Source organism: Tamandua tetradactyla, chromosome 15, assembly GCF_023851605.1.
Source record: "Tamandua tetradactyla isolate mTamTet1 chromosome 15, mTamTet1.pri, whole genome shotgun sequence".
Taxonomy (NCBI): domain Eukaryota; kingdom Metazoa; phylum Chordata; class Mammalia; order Pilosa; family Myrmecophagidae; genus Tamandua; species Tamandua tetradactyla.
Window position 1 is genome coordinate 55,249,581 of NC_135341.1, and position 15,623 is coordinate 55,265,203.

A 15,623-nucleotide genomic window follows, 5' to 3' on the forward strand; every position below is an offset into this window, starting at 1 on the left:
CCTATCCCATAATACTGACAGCCCTTTCCAACATAAAAAAAGTTAGAATGGTTTAGCCTAAATACTCCTAAAGATTGGAAGAAAGATAAAACGAGAAAGTAAGTTATAACAGAGAAGATAGGATTTAACAAATAAGTGTGATTGCTGAATCATTATACTGATATTTTTTAGTCTCCAGTGTCTTGGAGCAGCCAGAAAGAAAAACCTAAAATTGTGGAATCGTAACCCATACCAAACTCGGGAATCTTTCCACAACTAATTGTTGCAGTGTGCTTTGAAATTTATTGCTTTTTTTGTATATGTTATTTTTCACAATAAAAAATTGAAAAAAAAATTTGAGGCAGACAGCCTGGGGCAGACCTGTCTGCTTTAACTCAGGCAGTGGACACCTGGGAGAGGGAAAAGGTATGTCTCCTGGGAAGCAGAGGAGGCATTAAAATTCCTGTATACCAGGGAAATCCTAAAGCCACTAGTAAGCACAAGACTAGGATAAGAAGCAGACCCAGAGGGCGTCTGCATTTTGCATTCACCTTGGGCAGACCTTCCTGATAGGAGGGCTGACACAAGAAAATCTCTGTCATATAACTAGCTGGTTATAAACTCAAGAGACAGACATCTAAGGGGGAAAAATCCCAGAGTTAACATTATAAAATATTAATATACAGTGTGCAGCAAAGATTACAAGGCAGAGAAAGAGGAAATGATGGTCCATCTAGAGGAAGAGGATAAAAATCCAAAAAACATCAGTGAAGAAGACCAGACTGTAGACATACTAGATAAAGACTTAAAAAATGATCTTCAATATGCACAAGGAGATGAAGGAAAACGCAAATAAAGAAACAATGAGTGAACAATAGGAGGATCTCATTAAAGAGACAGATATTTTTAAAAGGAACCAAACAGAACCACTGGAGTTCAAGATTATAATAACTGAAATGAAAAATTCCCAGGAGGGCTTCAATAGCAGATTGGTGCTGGCAGAAGAAAGAATCAGCAAACTTGAAGACAAGACAACTGAAAAGAGTCAAGCTGAGAAACAGAAAGAAAGAATTACAAAATGGGAAAACTGCCTAAGAGATCTCTGGAATACCATCAAGTGTACTCATATACATTTTATGGAGGTCCCAAAAGGAGGAGAAATAGAGAAAGTGGTAGAGGTAATATTTAAAGAAATAAGGATAGAAAACTTCCCAAACATAGCAAAATGCATGAATATGCACATCCAAGAAACCCAGAGAACACCAAACAGGGTAAACATGAAAAAAAATACATCCTGTCACATACTGATCAAACTGTTGAATTTCAGAGGACAAGGATAGAGTTATGAAAACTACAAGAGAAAAGCAATGTACTATGTACAAGGGAAACCCAGTTAAATCAAGGACTGATTTCTCATCAGAAGCCATGGAAGCATGAAAGCAGTGGGTTGAAATACTTAACATGCTGAAAGAAAACAATTGCCAATAAAGAATTTTACATCTGGTAGACTTTTTTTCAAAAATGAGGGAGACAGATACATCCCAGAGTGTTGTTGAGCGCTAATTAAAAAGTATTGGGAAAGTCCCTTGAGGGATGGGAGAAAAAAATATGGAACTATTAAACTTTGCTACTGGGGAAACTTCTGATATTGCCTCAAATACTAGGGACTGCCAAGTCAAAAGGCCAAGCCCTTGATCTTGAGGCTTGCTCTGGTGAAACTTATTTATTTAGCAGAGAAGGTAAACCTACCTATAGCTATGCCTAAGAATTGCTTCCAGAGAAGACCATTTTTGCTGATTTTTTAATCGATTTTTTGTATATATGTTATTTTTCATAATAAAAATTTTTTTTAATGACGAAGGGATTAAGACATTCCCAGATAAACCAAAGCTGAGTGAGTTCATCACTGCTAAACCTGCCCTACAAGCAATGCTAAAGGAATTCTTCAGACCAAAAGGTAAGGACACTAGAGAGTTGTTTAAAATGGCATAAATAAAGCTCTCTGGTAAAGGTAGCCAATGGGTAATTACAAATGCTAGTTTTCTTGTATTGCATTTTTTGGTATGTAACTCCACTTCTTCCTTCCTACAGGTTCTAAAATAAAAATGCATAAAGGGTGGTGCGATGGTGGCTCAGCAGGTAGAATTCTTGCCTGCCATGCCAGAGACCCGGGTTTGATTTTAGGTGCCTGCCCATGTTAAAAAAATAAAGCATAAAAAGTAATAATAAAGCTATAGTATTGGATATACAATGTACAAAAAAGCAACTTGTAACAAGTACAAAAAAAGGTGAGGGGACAGTGGGGCATAGAAATAATATTCTTTCCTGGGTTTTTAAATTGTTGTTGGGAAGCTTTTGATTACTAACCCAATCTCTTTACTAGTTATTGGTTTGTTGAGATCTACTATCTCTTCTTGAGTCAGTGGATGTCGTTTTTATGTTTCTAGAAATTTGCCCATTTCACCTAGGTTATCTGATTTGTTGGTGTACAGTTGTTCATAGCATCTACTTGTAGTATTTTTTATTCCTGTGGGGTTGGTAGTACTGTCCCCCACTTTATATATGATTTTAGTTATTTGTGTCCTTTCTCTTTTTTCTTTCTCAGTCTAGCTAAAGTTTTGTCAATTTTAGATCTTTTCAAAGAATCAGTTTTGGTTTTGTTGATTTTCTCTATTGGTTTTAAAAATTTTTCTATGTCCATTTATCTTTGCTCTAATCTTTGTTATTTCCTTCCTTCTGCTCACTTTGGGTTTAGTTCACTCTTCCTTTTGTAGAAACTCCAGTTTTGAGGTTAGGTCGCCAGCTTAAAGTCTTTCTTCTTTTTTCATGTAAGCATTTAGAACTATAAATTTCCCTCTTCGCACTGTCTTTGCTGCACCCTAGAAGTTTTTCTATATTGTGTTTCTTATTACTCAGTTTTATTTTAATGCAATTTTATTGATATATTTATATATTTACCTACCATGTAATCATATAATTAATGCTTCATAGTATCATCATATGACTGTGCATTCATCATCACAATCAACTATTTTTCCTTTTTTTGTGAGAAATAACATATATACAAAAAAGCAATACATTTCAAATCACACTGCAACAATTAGTTGTAGAAAGATTTCAGAGTTTGGTATGGGTTACAATTCCACAATTTTAGGTTTTTCTTTCTGGCTGCTCCAAGACGCTGGAGACTAAAAGAATTATCAATATAAAAATTCAGCAATCATGCTCATTTGTTGAACCCTACTGTTTCTGTATAGCTCCACTATCTTCTTGATCTTTCTCCCACTCTGGGGTTTTTGGGCTATGTGCATTCTAACTTTTTCATGTTGGAAGGGGCTGTCAATAATATGAGATAGGAGACTGGAACTAGCTGCTGTTTTGGAGAGGCTGGTCCCTCTGCGTTTCAGGACATAATCTGGCCCAGGAACCCATCTGGAGATGTGGATTTCTGGAAAGTAATCCTTAGATGTTCTTTAGGGTTGGCAAGAATGATTTTGGTTGGGGTTTGGCAAGTTATGATAGGTAGCAATGTCCAGCTGAAGCTTACCTAAGAGCAGCCTCCAGAGTAGCCTCTTGACTCTATTTGAACTCTGTCAGACACTGATACTTTATTTGTTACACACTTCTTTTCCCCCTCTGGTCAGGATGGCATTGTGGATTCGATGGTGCCAGGACCAGGCCCATGACATCCAGGGAGACCTTCACCCTGGATGTCACGTCTCACTTACAGGGGAGGGTAACGACCTCACCTGCAGAGTTGGGCTTAGAGAGCGAGAGAAGCTACATCTGTGCAACAAAAAAGGTATTATTTAATTTTGAGAACTCTTGATTTTAAATACAAGTCATTTACCTCAGATACATGCTTTGCAAAGATTTTTCTCCCAGTCTGTAGCTTGTCTTTTCATTCTTTTTTGAATGAGAAGTTTTAAGGTTTGATAATGTCTAATTTACCAATTTGGTTTTTTGGTGTGTGCTTTTGTTGTTGAATCTAAAACATCTTTTTCTAAGCCTTCTTTTTCTTTTCTATAAGATGCAGTTTAAAAATAGAGTGTCTTTGGGTGATTATGAGAATTAAATGAGATAATGCTTTTAAAGCATTTAGTTCAGAGCCTGGTACATAATAAGAGTCTAGAAAATATTAGTGGTCTGGGTTATTATTATTGTTAATAATGCTTTTTCCCCTCCATGCACTTTAATCACATACCATCTGCAATACTCGTGTCCTCTGCCCTCCATCTTCATCCATCTAATTGAGTCAAAGTCCCCAGCTTTTTCTAGAATCCTGAGTCAGAAGTTAATTTCTCCTCTTTGCCATCACTCACGCCCCCCCATTGAACTTTAGCTGTTACTCCCTTCTGAAATTTAACACTTTCACCTGTTGGGGTAGAATGCTGTTGCAGTAATGGCCCCAATGTGTTCATATCTCCCCATATCCATGCCTTTTGTGAGTGCCCTCTCACACCGACTGTGAACTGGGCCATGTGACTTGCTTTGGCCAATGGACAGAACCCAATGTGACACAATTAGAAACCTGAAGGTGATTTTGGCATTTGCCCTCTTGGTGCTGTGGGGCAACCGTGACCACCTGGGCTAACTGCTGGTGGATGAGAGACAAGGGGCTCAGCTTCTCCTATCTCCCCACTAACATCTGGCTGACCTCTGATCATGTAAGTGAGGTTATGCAGGATCAGCCATCTGCCAGCCACCTGCCAACTGACCAGAAAAGAGAAGTGATTTATTTGTCCAATGTCACATTGAGGTAATGAGGCAATAGGTGGATTCACTCAATGAATATTTATTGAGCACTTAGTATGTGCCTGGCTATGGGAATGCAGCAGTGAACAAAACAGTTCCTACTTTGAAGGAGGAGACAGACAATGTATAGATAAATGCATATGGAGTATTTGCGTCTAGTGATCAGTGCTTTACACCAAAGTAAAGCAGGTAAAGGGACAAAGAATAATGGGAGTGGGCCTGCTGTTTTAGATAGGTTAAGGAAGGCCTCTCTGAAGAGATAGTTTAATCTCCTAGGCTGCTCAAGCAAATACCATGAAATGGGTTGGATTATACAACAGGAATTTATTAGTTCACAGATTTAAGGCTAAAAGAAAGTCCAAATCAAGACCTCAAGAAGGTTAAGCTTTCTTCCTAAATACTGGTGTTCTGGAGCTGGCTGCTGGCGATCCTTGACTCCTCTGCCACATAGCAAGGCACATGGCAGCATCTCCTTGTCTCTCCTTTCTCTTCCAGGTTCTGTCAATATCCAGCCTTTTGCTTCCTGTGGTTTTCTCTATCTGTCTGTCTGAATTTCACTCAGCTTATGAAGGACTCCAGTAAGAGGATTAGGATCCATCCTGATTGAGCTGGGACATACCTTCTTCTTTCTTCTTCTTCTTCTTCTTCTTTTTTTTTTAAAATATTTTTTATTGCAATGCCTGTACACACTGTAAATCCATCCAAAGTGCATAATCAGTGACTCACAATATCATCACATAGTTGTGTATTCATCATCATGATTATTTTTTAAAACATTTGCATGACTCCAGAAAAAGAAAGAACAAGAAAAAAGAAAAAAACAAAAACAAAACCTACATCACATACCTTTACCCCTTCCTCTCATTGACCACTACTATTGCCATCTACCCAATAAACTGCAGATGAAAAGACCCTGTGATGGGAATATGATAGACTTGATTAAGAACTAATAATATGGCAGGTGAAAGTAGAGTGCAATGAACAGGGGGGAAATCTACAGGAAATAAAGTAAGAAGTGAAATTCTTATGTAAGGTCATATAAATCAAAGTTAGAACTTTGGTTTTATTCTGGATGAGAAGCCAATAGAGGGTTAAGATCAAGGAAATCACATGATCAGATTTGTATTTTAGAAGGATCACTCTGGCTACTGTGTAAAGAATAGATAGTAGGAGCGCAAAAGTAGAATCACAGAGACCAGAACAGAACTGTTGATGGCCTTGGCCCGGGATTATAACAGTGGAGGCAGTAAATGGTGGGTGGATTAAAGATACCATATTTTATGGACTCAAAGCTCTAATGATTATAAAATACTCTGTGGTGGTTTAAAACATGGCTTCAAGCTCTTTGACCCTCTTCTTATGGATAGTTGGGGAATCTACGTGTCCTCCCCTTGAATCTTGACAGGCTTATGACTGCTTCAACCAATAAAGTACAGTGGAAGTCATGCTATGTGAGCTCTGAGGCTAGGTCATAAAAGACCATGCAGCTTCCTCCTTGCTCTCTGGAACTCTCACCCTTGGAACCATGAGCTGCCTTTATAGAGAGGCCATGTGGAGAATCCACATAGAGAAACTCATAGAACATATAAGGATGGATAGAAAGAAAGGATTGACAGATAAGATAGAGAGAAAAACACAAAGAATGGACAGATAAGATAGATGGGATAAGCAGATAGAAAAGACAGATAAATTAGATGATAGATAGATAGACAGACAGACAGAGATAGATGTCTAGTGAGTCCCCAGTCATTCATGTGAATGAAGATGCCTCAAGACGATTTCATCCTCCAACCCTTAGAGTCACTTCCAGCCATTCAAGTCTTCCCACCTTAAATTTTTGACATTGTGAAGCTGAGACAATCCTTATCTGCTGTGCTTTGTCTGCATTCCAGATTCAAAAATCTATCAGCTTAGTAAAATGGTTGCTTTATGTGATTACGTTTTGGAGTGGTTTGTATGCAGCAATAGAAACTGGAGCATACCCCATTATTACCAACCACTAATAATTTTTAAAAAACACCAGTTTTAATATTAATTATTATTAATATAAAATACCAGTTTAATATTCTGATTCATCAATTTTAAGAATGATGCCAATATCAAACACGGGACAGAAATCTCGGGATGAGCCAGGACCTGGCATCAGGAGATTGAGAGAGCCTTCTTGACCAAAAGGGGGAAGAGAGAAATGACACAAAATAACGTTTCAGTGGCTGAGAGATTTCAAACAGAGTCAAGAGGTTATTCTGGAGGTAATTCTTAGGCATTATATAGATAACCCTTTTTAGTGGATGGTATATTTAAGTGGCTAGAAGGAACTACCTAAAACTGTTCAGCTGTGTTCCAGGAGCCTTGATTCTTGAGGATGAGTGTACAAAGATGAAGATTTTACAGTGTGACTCTGTGATCATGAAAACCTTGTGTCTGATGCTCCTTTTATCCAGGGTATGGACAGATGAGTAACAAATATATATGGATAAAAAATAAATAAATAATAGGAGGAAACAAAGGGTAAAATAAATTGGGTAGATGGAAATACTAGTGGTCAATGAGAGGGAGGGGTAAGGGGTATGGTATGTATGAGTTTTTTCTTTTTATTTCTTTTTCTGGAGTGATGCACATGTTCTAAAAATGATCATGGTGATGAATACACAACTATGTAATAACATTGTGAGCCACTGATTGTATGGATTGTACACCGTGTATGAAGATTTCTCAGTAAAAATAATAGAAAGCAAAAAAAGAACCAGCCAGTTTCAGAAACAGTGCCAAGTGAAAAACTATGCCTCTTCAAAGTGATGAAATTCACTATATTTTGAAAGTAGAACCAGCAGGATGTGCTGATGATTTAGATGAGAGAAAGACAAGAGTCAAGAGGTGGGACTCCAGAGTTTTTGGTCTAAGGAGCTGGGTGAATGGCAGTACCATCTGCTGAGCTGTACAGCACTGGGTGAGTGAATGAGCGAATGCTGATTGGGGGTAGTGGGACTCATAGGACTGCCCAGTTTAGGTGTGGGCCAGAAAACAATTTCTGGAAGAGAGCTGTCTGGGCTGCTTCTGAGCCTATGTGCCCTTAGATCCTTTCCTTGCCATTCCCATGCTCTGTTCTGTATCATATGATGGCTGATCTTTGTAGGCTGCTCTCCTCAGGTTCCCAGTCAGTTGACTTATGGCAGGTTTGGCCAATAGGATTCTGGCAGTTGATTAGAGGGTGGGAGGATGGAAAAAGCCAAGATATTTCTCCCCTTCTCAGCCTTGGATCTCTAGCCCTATCTGCACTTCTCCCATAGCTCCAGCTCCTTCCCAACAGGCCCACAATAGTGTTAGCTTCCAGCAGGTGACCTCAGACCCTGGGTTCCAAGAACGTCACCTCTTCCTTTGACCCTCAGGGTGGCCGTGGCTTCCTGTTGTAGCTGATCTCTGGGTTCCATTACCTGTCCAGCCAAATCTCTCCCTTTGTTGTAAATATGTAAAGTCATTTGTTTTCCTGGGTTGACCCTGACCATGAGACTACAGGCTGGGGACTTACATGAATGCATGTAGCTCAGGTAAGAGGCAAACACCTTGCACAATCCCACCTTGTGCAGACTTCCAGGCTCCAGGGTGTTTACCAGCCCCTCACTTTGGGATTTGCTCGTTCCTGACCTTTGTGCTTTTGTACCAGACATTCTTCGTCTGTCTATAAAATGTAGTTTTCATGTACCCTTGAAAATCTCTTTCTCAAATTCCAGCTCGATAATCCTAGTCTCCTCTAAGCCTTTCAGCCATGACTCAGCTGCCCAACCTCCTGACCATTGCTTTCTGGCACCCATTTTGCTCAGTGTTTACTGGCTGAATATTGCTTGGTAAAAGTTGTGTACTGTCTCCTACCTCCACGCTTTTTAGACTGTCACCCCTATCTATAGGGTCCTCCCCTTCCATTACTCACAACTCCCTTTTCCTATTGGAAAACATCTACACAAATATTTACTTCTCAATCTTTTTTTTCTTTAATTTTTATTAATAAAACCAATCAACGTACAAACATGAACATTCTTCACGTATGAACTTCCATACTTGGTGTGCAATCAGTGGCTCACCGTATCATCACATAGTTGTATATTCATCACCATGATCATTTCTCAGAACATTTACATCATGCCAGATAACTTCTCAATCTTGAGAAATAAATAATTTGGGTAGGTTCCCTTCCCAGACCCAGATGCACATTCCCATCTTCATGCCTCCACACACTTCCTATCACACCATACTGCAGTAATTTTGCTCCCTCCGGAAAACAAAACACAAAACACGTTCTTAATCTTACTCCTATCCCTGTGGATGTGAACCCATTGTAAATAGGACCTTCTGAAGATGCTATTTTTAGTGAAGGTGTGGCTAACTGACTCAGGGTGGGTGTTAATCCTATTACTAGAGGCCTTATAAAAGAGAAAGCCTGGAAGCTTTCAGGAGAAGAGCTGGAGGCCAGAAGTTAGTAGGAACCCAGAAGAGAAAGGACAGGCCACAGGCCATTGCCATGTGACAGGTAAGCCAAGAAACTCCAAGGATTAATACCCAGCTGGAAGCTACAGATCCCCCTGGGGGAAGCATACCTTCCGGTTTCTGAAAACCTGAGACAACAAATCCCCATTGTTAAACCCATCCATAGTGTGGTATTTGCCATAGCAGCCAGGAAACTAAGATGATGTCTTTCTCCCATATAAAACCACCAGTTCCTTGGAGGCAGGGGCCAAGTCACAAACTCTGGTCTGGAGTTTTTTAAGTGCCTGACTGTTGAATGCATTTGTTGAAGCAAGTGCCTTAAGTCTTCCCAGTTTGGTTATAAGCCTCTCTCGGGGGTGATTCCAAAGTCTTATATAGCCCATTAGCACCTATCTTAGGGCATTATTGGGCAGGAGGAAACTAATAACTGTTGTCAACTATATGAACATTATATTTATCTTGCTATCTATCCCCTTTCTCTTTCGATTTTAGTTTAGTTTTTTTATCTCTTCTTACATTTAGTTTTACTTATTTTTATTTTTTTACTTTATGCTTTGAAATACTTTCAAATGTAGAGAAAAACTACATTAGGAGTACAAAGAATTCTCATATGCTCTTCACTCAGAATTCCCAATGTTAACATTTTGCCTAATTTACATTATCATTCCCTCTCTCCCTCCCCCACATATGAGTACATTAAATAGAAATTATTATATAGACATATATTGCATGTATATTTTACATATACATGATATATATTATTTTGTATATATATGGCACGTATCTACACACACACATCTATTGTTTTTCCCGAACCATCTGGGAGTAAAGTAAGAGGCATGAAGCCCCTCTATTCCTAATTACTTCCTTGTACACTTCCTAAGAACCAGAACATTATGTTATATAATCAAAGTACAGTTCATCAAGGCCAGAAAATTTAGCATTGATACACTATGATTATCTAATCCTCAGACCTTATTCACATTTCACCACTTGTCCCGATAATGCCATTTACGGGCAAATTTCTTTAGCACTTCCCAAGATACAGTCTAGGGACACATGTCAGTGTTCTGCAGTGCTGTCGCTTTTAATCTGGGACAACTCAGTAGCCTTCCTTTGTCTTTCAGGACACTGACATTTTTGAAGAGTCCAGACCAATTGTCCTGTTTCCTCACAGGTTGAAAAATGCCCTCCCAAGACTTAGCCTCTCACCACGTTGTTACCAAACTCTCTTCCATTCTAGACTAAGGAGAGAAACTCTTCACAGGGCCTTGTAAAAACCTTAAATAAACTACATGAACAAATTCCACTTTGACCACTATCTTGTTAAAATTCCTTAAAAAAGTTAACTCATTGGACCCAAAGTACCTTAACAAAAGCCAGGCTGTGCTTCTCCTAGTTTTTGCTGCTCCTCAAAGGATTTTATGTGCTGTTTAATGATTTTTTTCACAAATAGCTTTTCTTGCTCTTAAAGTTGGGTTTAATTGAATTTTAATTCAGCAGGATCACCCTTCTTAAAAAATGAAGGGTTAGATTGAGCTAGATCCCCTAGACCTAATTAAAGCCTTTTCTCAAGCTCAGTAGAATCCTGAGGGGAGGGAACCCAGACAGCAACACCCTAAACTCCTTTCCCTCACCTCTATTTTGGGTTATAATGGAAAAAAAAAAGCCCCTTTTCCCTTCCAGCAAAGGGATGGATGGCCTAAGAAAGGAAACCCACTCTTTTAGCCTAGTCTGGGTTTCAGAAATCAATTAATCAATCAACCCACACTTACAACTCTATAATACATTCCACCTGTAAGTGGACAGGACTGTTGTCACAGAAATATTGGGTTAGACAACAGCTGCCCCACTTCTGTGGTCTGCAGAGGGCTCCCAGAGGCCAAATGAGGGACCACTGATGACCTTCGATTTCTGGTCCTTGAAACAACATTTGGGATGCTCAGGCTACTTATGAAATGTCAAAAAGGAAGAAAAAGTCTATTCCCTTCTCTGAGAGAGAAAGCCTGGAAAAATCAGGGCTCCAGAAAGGGATAGGCATGCAGAGGCCCCTCCCCACCTTCGCCTCACACCTGTAGCCGCTGCAACCCTTGGATAACTAGATGGGAACAGGCAGAAATCGGGAACTCAGTGAACCAGTCCTCCACAGCCAGAGGCCATTTGCTGTACAGAGTTCACTAAGGAAGCATTAAATGTACACTCTCCCTTCCCCCTACCCCGCAAAGTGACAGATGTTGACATCACACAGCCAGGGAGTGGCAGGGCTGGGATATAAATCCAGGAGTGACTAATTCCAGCACTGAAGGCTTTCCCATGATCATGTCCTGCTTCTCTTCCAAGACTGGAGGAGAAGACTGGATTTCAGATCTCCTGGCTTAGACAAGAGTCTCTACATTTACTTGATTTATTTAACTTTTACCCATCTGGCACTTATGTGGTTCCAGGCTCTATGCCTGGTGATTGAAAATATTACCTCTTTTTTTTTTTTTATATGCTGTATGGTGGGAATCTGATTTCATTCTTTTTCCATGTGAGTGTCCCATTATTGCAGTACTATTTGTTGAATTTTTCTTTGTTTGCTTGTTTGTTTTCAGAAAGCACCTGGGCTGGGAATCGAACCCAGGTATCCCGCAAGGCAGTCGAGAATTCTACCACTGAGCTACCCTTGCACCCTCAAATATTACCTCATTTAAGTTGCATAACAGGCCTATAAGATATGTGAACTGCAGCACAGAGAGGTGAAGTAACTTGCCCAAGGTCACACAGGACTAGTAGAGTTGGAATTCGAAAGCAGGCAATTCAGTTACAGAGTCTACATTTCCCATCTTCCCTGAATCCAGTTCCAGGAGGAGAAGGTGTACAAGTGGATGCATCATCAACAAATTAGGAAGAAAGCAAAGCAGGGCAACTCCCAAAATCTGTGGTAAGGAAACCTGAGTCCTTTTCCTCTGGTGGCAGGAATCTTGCCTAAGCCGGCTCCTTGGCATGACCACTGATTGTGGGAACATGAGTCACGGTCCAAAGAATGGATGGTGGCTTTTTTTAACACCCCCATCCACCCATGCCCCTCTCCAGGCTCATAAAATCGTATCTGAGCTAGAGTTCTGTCCCCATGTGGAATTGAATTAATCCCCAACTCAGGACTACTGTCCATCTTGCATTTCAACAGCGACAGCTAACCCACTTCTCAACCAGTTTCACTTTTCCTGATCCCAGTCAGTGTTACTTCAAAGCAGTGTTGACTATGGGTCTGCAACTACCTTCCAAATCCCCCAGATTACTCCTTTTCCAGGGTTCGGTGTTTATAAAAGCCACAGTAATTAAATGGGAATGAAAAGTTGGGTTTCTCAACCTAGGAAAAAACATGCTATTTTTAGAAAGGGAAATTTGGATGTTTTGGTATTTTCCTTATTGGGTTGGTTCGGGGGTGGGGTGGGGATAGGGATGTTGGGTTCTAAACAGACAGGAAAGCAACACCGAGCAGAAAACTTTTAAGAAACTGTATCCTGGCATCTAAGAAGTAGTCCTTGTTTGGGTGGGTGGGGGGTGGGGGTGGGGTGAGCAATGAAAATGATGGGCCTTCTCCCCATAAAAATGCATGTACAGTCATCAAGAAATAGCTCCAGTTGGAGGAAAATTCTCCTAGACCTCTGGTCAGGCACCCTCAAAACTGTAAATGCCATGAAAGACCAAAAAGGTAGGGGAATGTTCTAAATTAAAAAGACTCAAGAGGTGTGACAACCAAATGCAATGTATGATTATGAATTGGACTCTGGATCGGGGGAAAAACAATAAAGAGCATTTTCCGGGCAATGGGGGAATGTGAATATGGAGTAGGATGTGCTTTAGACAACATAATTTAATGTATTTGTGTTATAGTTAGGTGGAGAATAGCTTTGTTCTTGGAAATACAGGCTGAAGCATGCAGGCTGAAGCATGCAGGTTACTCTCAAAAGTTCATTTATATATACACATTGTGCTGACTGGAGAAATCTTTATCGGATTCTGAGCAATTAACAAATATTTCCCTGTGTCAATTATGACATAAAATCGTGACTGTAAGATGCTTTGAATTTAGTTGTGGAGATGACAACTTCAGCTAAGAAAGTATTTGTTTTCACTATTTCTTAAAACTCAGACGCAGGAAAATACACAAGCCCCTGAATAGGGTGTAAAAAGTATCCATCTTTTCCTTCTGCCCATACATAAAAATAATGAAATGAATGAAATAAATACATAAAATAAAATGAGATCAAAGGAAATCAAATCAAATAATGAAATATAAATAGAACTTAAGATGAAACAAAAATAAACATGAAATAAAATTAGTAAAATGAACTGTATATGAAAGCAAATAAAATAGTTTAGAGAAATAAAAAATTATTTTAGCTTTTTATTAAACAGCTAAAATAGAAAATAAAACAATGAAAACTAAACAAAGGAAATGAAATGAATAAACTAACACCGTAAGAGAGCGTCCTGCCGGGGTGCAGGTTCGTTCAGGGTTCCATCAGCTTTCCTATCTTCCCCTCTTCTCCCTCCCCGGCTCTTGCATCTTCGGACCCCTCATAGCCACAGACGGCTAAAGCTCAGCTCCAGGAAATGAGGGGCCCCAACGCTCTGGGCCCCTCGGGTGCCCCAGAACCTACGAGTATAAGGCGCAATAATACTCGACTTGCCAGCACACCCTTTACTCGCCCAGCCGCCCGCCCTTCCCGGGCTCACCGAGCAGGCGGCCGCCGACAGGTGGCACTCGGTACTCCGAGGTCCACGCGCCGCACCCGGGGATAAATCCGCAAGGCGCAGCCGGGGCCGCCAGAGCCGCCTCCTTCGGCCGCGCATCAGCGCTCTGCTGCGAATTGCTGTGTAACCGGGGCGCCCTCTTAACCTTTTGGACTGCGTTTCCCTCCGTAAAAAAGTGCATGAAACACCCCACTACCCCGCCGTCTGCGGGTCCCTTCGAATGCCCACCCTGTGGATAAACCACGTAATAGTGAGGTTGGAGCCCCTGGAAAGTCTCATATTAAACGTAGGGTACTTGCCACAGAACGTAAATGTGAAACTGGACCGGAGGATAGCTCAGCCAACGTCTTGATCTTTTCCCATGGGTTAGTCATAAATTGTTTCATATAAATTGAAAGTGTTCAAATAAATACAGATATTATAGTTAAAAAAAAAAAAATCACCTAGCTGGTGATTCAGGGAAAAGGAGATTCATCCCTAAAGTTCCAGAATGGCTACCTGTGGCTTTAGCAGGGTTTAAATGATGGTAGAGGACTTCCGTAGGCGGCCTTTGCTTGGGTCCCAGAAGCCCCCAGCGAAACCATCCTGGGGGGGGAGGGGAATTGGGGATCCCGACTAGGGGCCGCTCACATGCAAATGCAGCTGTGACAATCCGGCCGGGCGCCTCCGTGCCTCCGGGAGGCCAAGGCTGGAACAAAGCATTAGCATTTTCTGCATGTGAAAAGCCTGCATTCCTGGGCGGGGAGGCCGGGTAGGAGCCAACCCCCTGTCCCCATTCACTACGGACCACACAGAGCGCCTCTTGCGCCTAATGCTTGTAGGTTCGTTTCAGTTTTTCTTTTGACCTGGACGATGCATACGAAATGTAGATATTTCCCTAAATGTCGGCTTTGACATTTAATGCGACCCTAAGTAGTTTGAAATGTGGACGAGATTAGGAGGAGGCTGGGGGCCCTCAGGGACACTTGGCTAAATCCCCCTAAATCCTCCAAGACAATTGTTTGTCACCACACGGATTCCCTTTGCCCCAAGTGAGGGGGCTAATAAACTTCACTGCCTCCTCCCATGGTACCCCCTTTCCCACCCTGTCTCCCTGTCCTACTTTTCTGCCCTATCCTTTCCCGGGAGAAAAAGGGAAGCTGAATGTGTAAATTGCTCTTGCAAGAATTTGGTTACTTTAGGGTGGGCCAGCTGATTTGGAGGTCAGTAACTAACTCACCCATCTTGGGCCAGTATTTAATCCTCATCAATAAGGCTCAGAAGGTCAAGGGTGCTGAGGTCCTGTGAACCTTTAGGTTAACAGGCCGTCCCCACCTTGAAAGAAGTGGGGGGATATGATATTGTTAGGCTTAGAAAGGAAATACCACCAAATATTCCGCTTGGCAAACATTTATTGTACATATAAAATAATCCATATATCATATAGTGCTCACCCCTGTCTACCAAGGTGCTTACAATTCAGAACGGGAGAGAAAGAAGTTAATAAAACATGTCATGCAAGACAGAACATGGACTGGCCTCAAAAAAAGAGCTCACCAGTTGGGAGTATGCCCTCAGTAAGCATATGTGAAGTGAATGAGAAGTTGGGGCCATAAGAGGAATCTCCTTGGAGGTAGACAGGGCCACAGAGAGGCAGTGTGAGATAACTAGGATGTTGACACGTG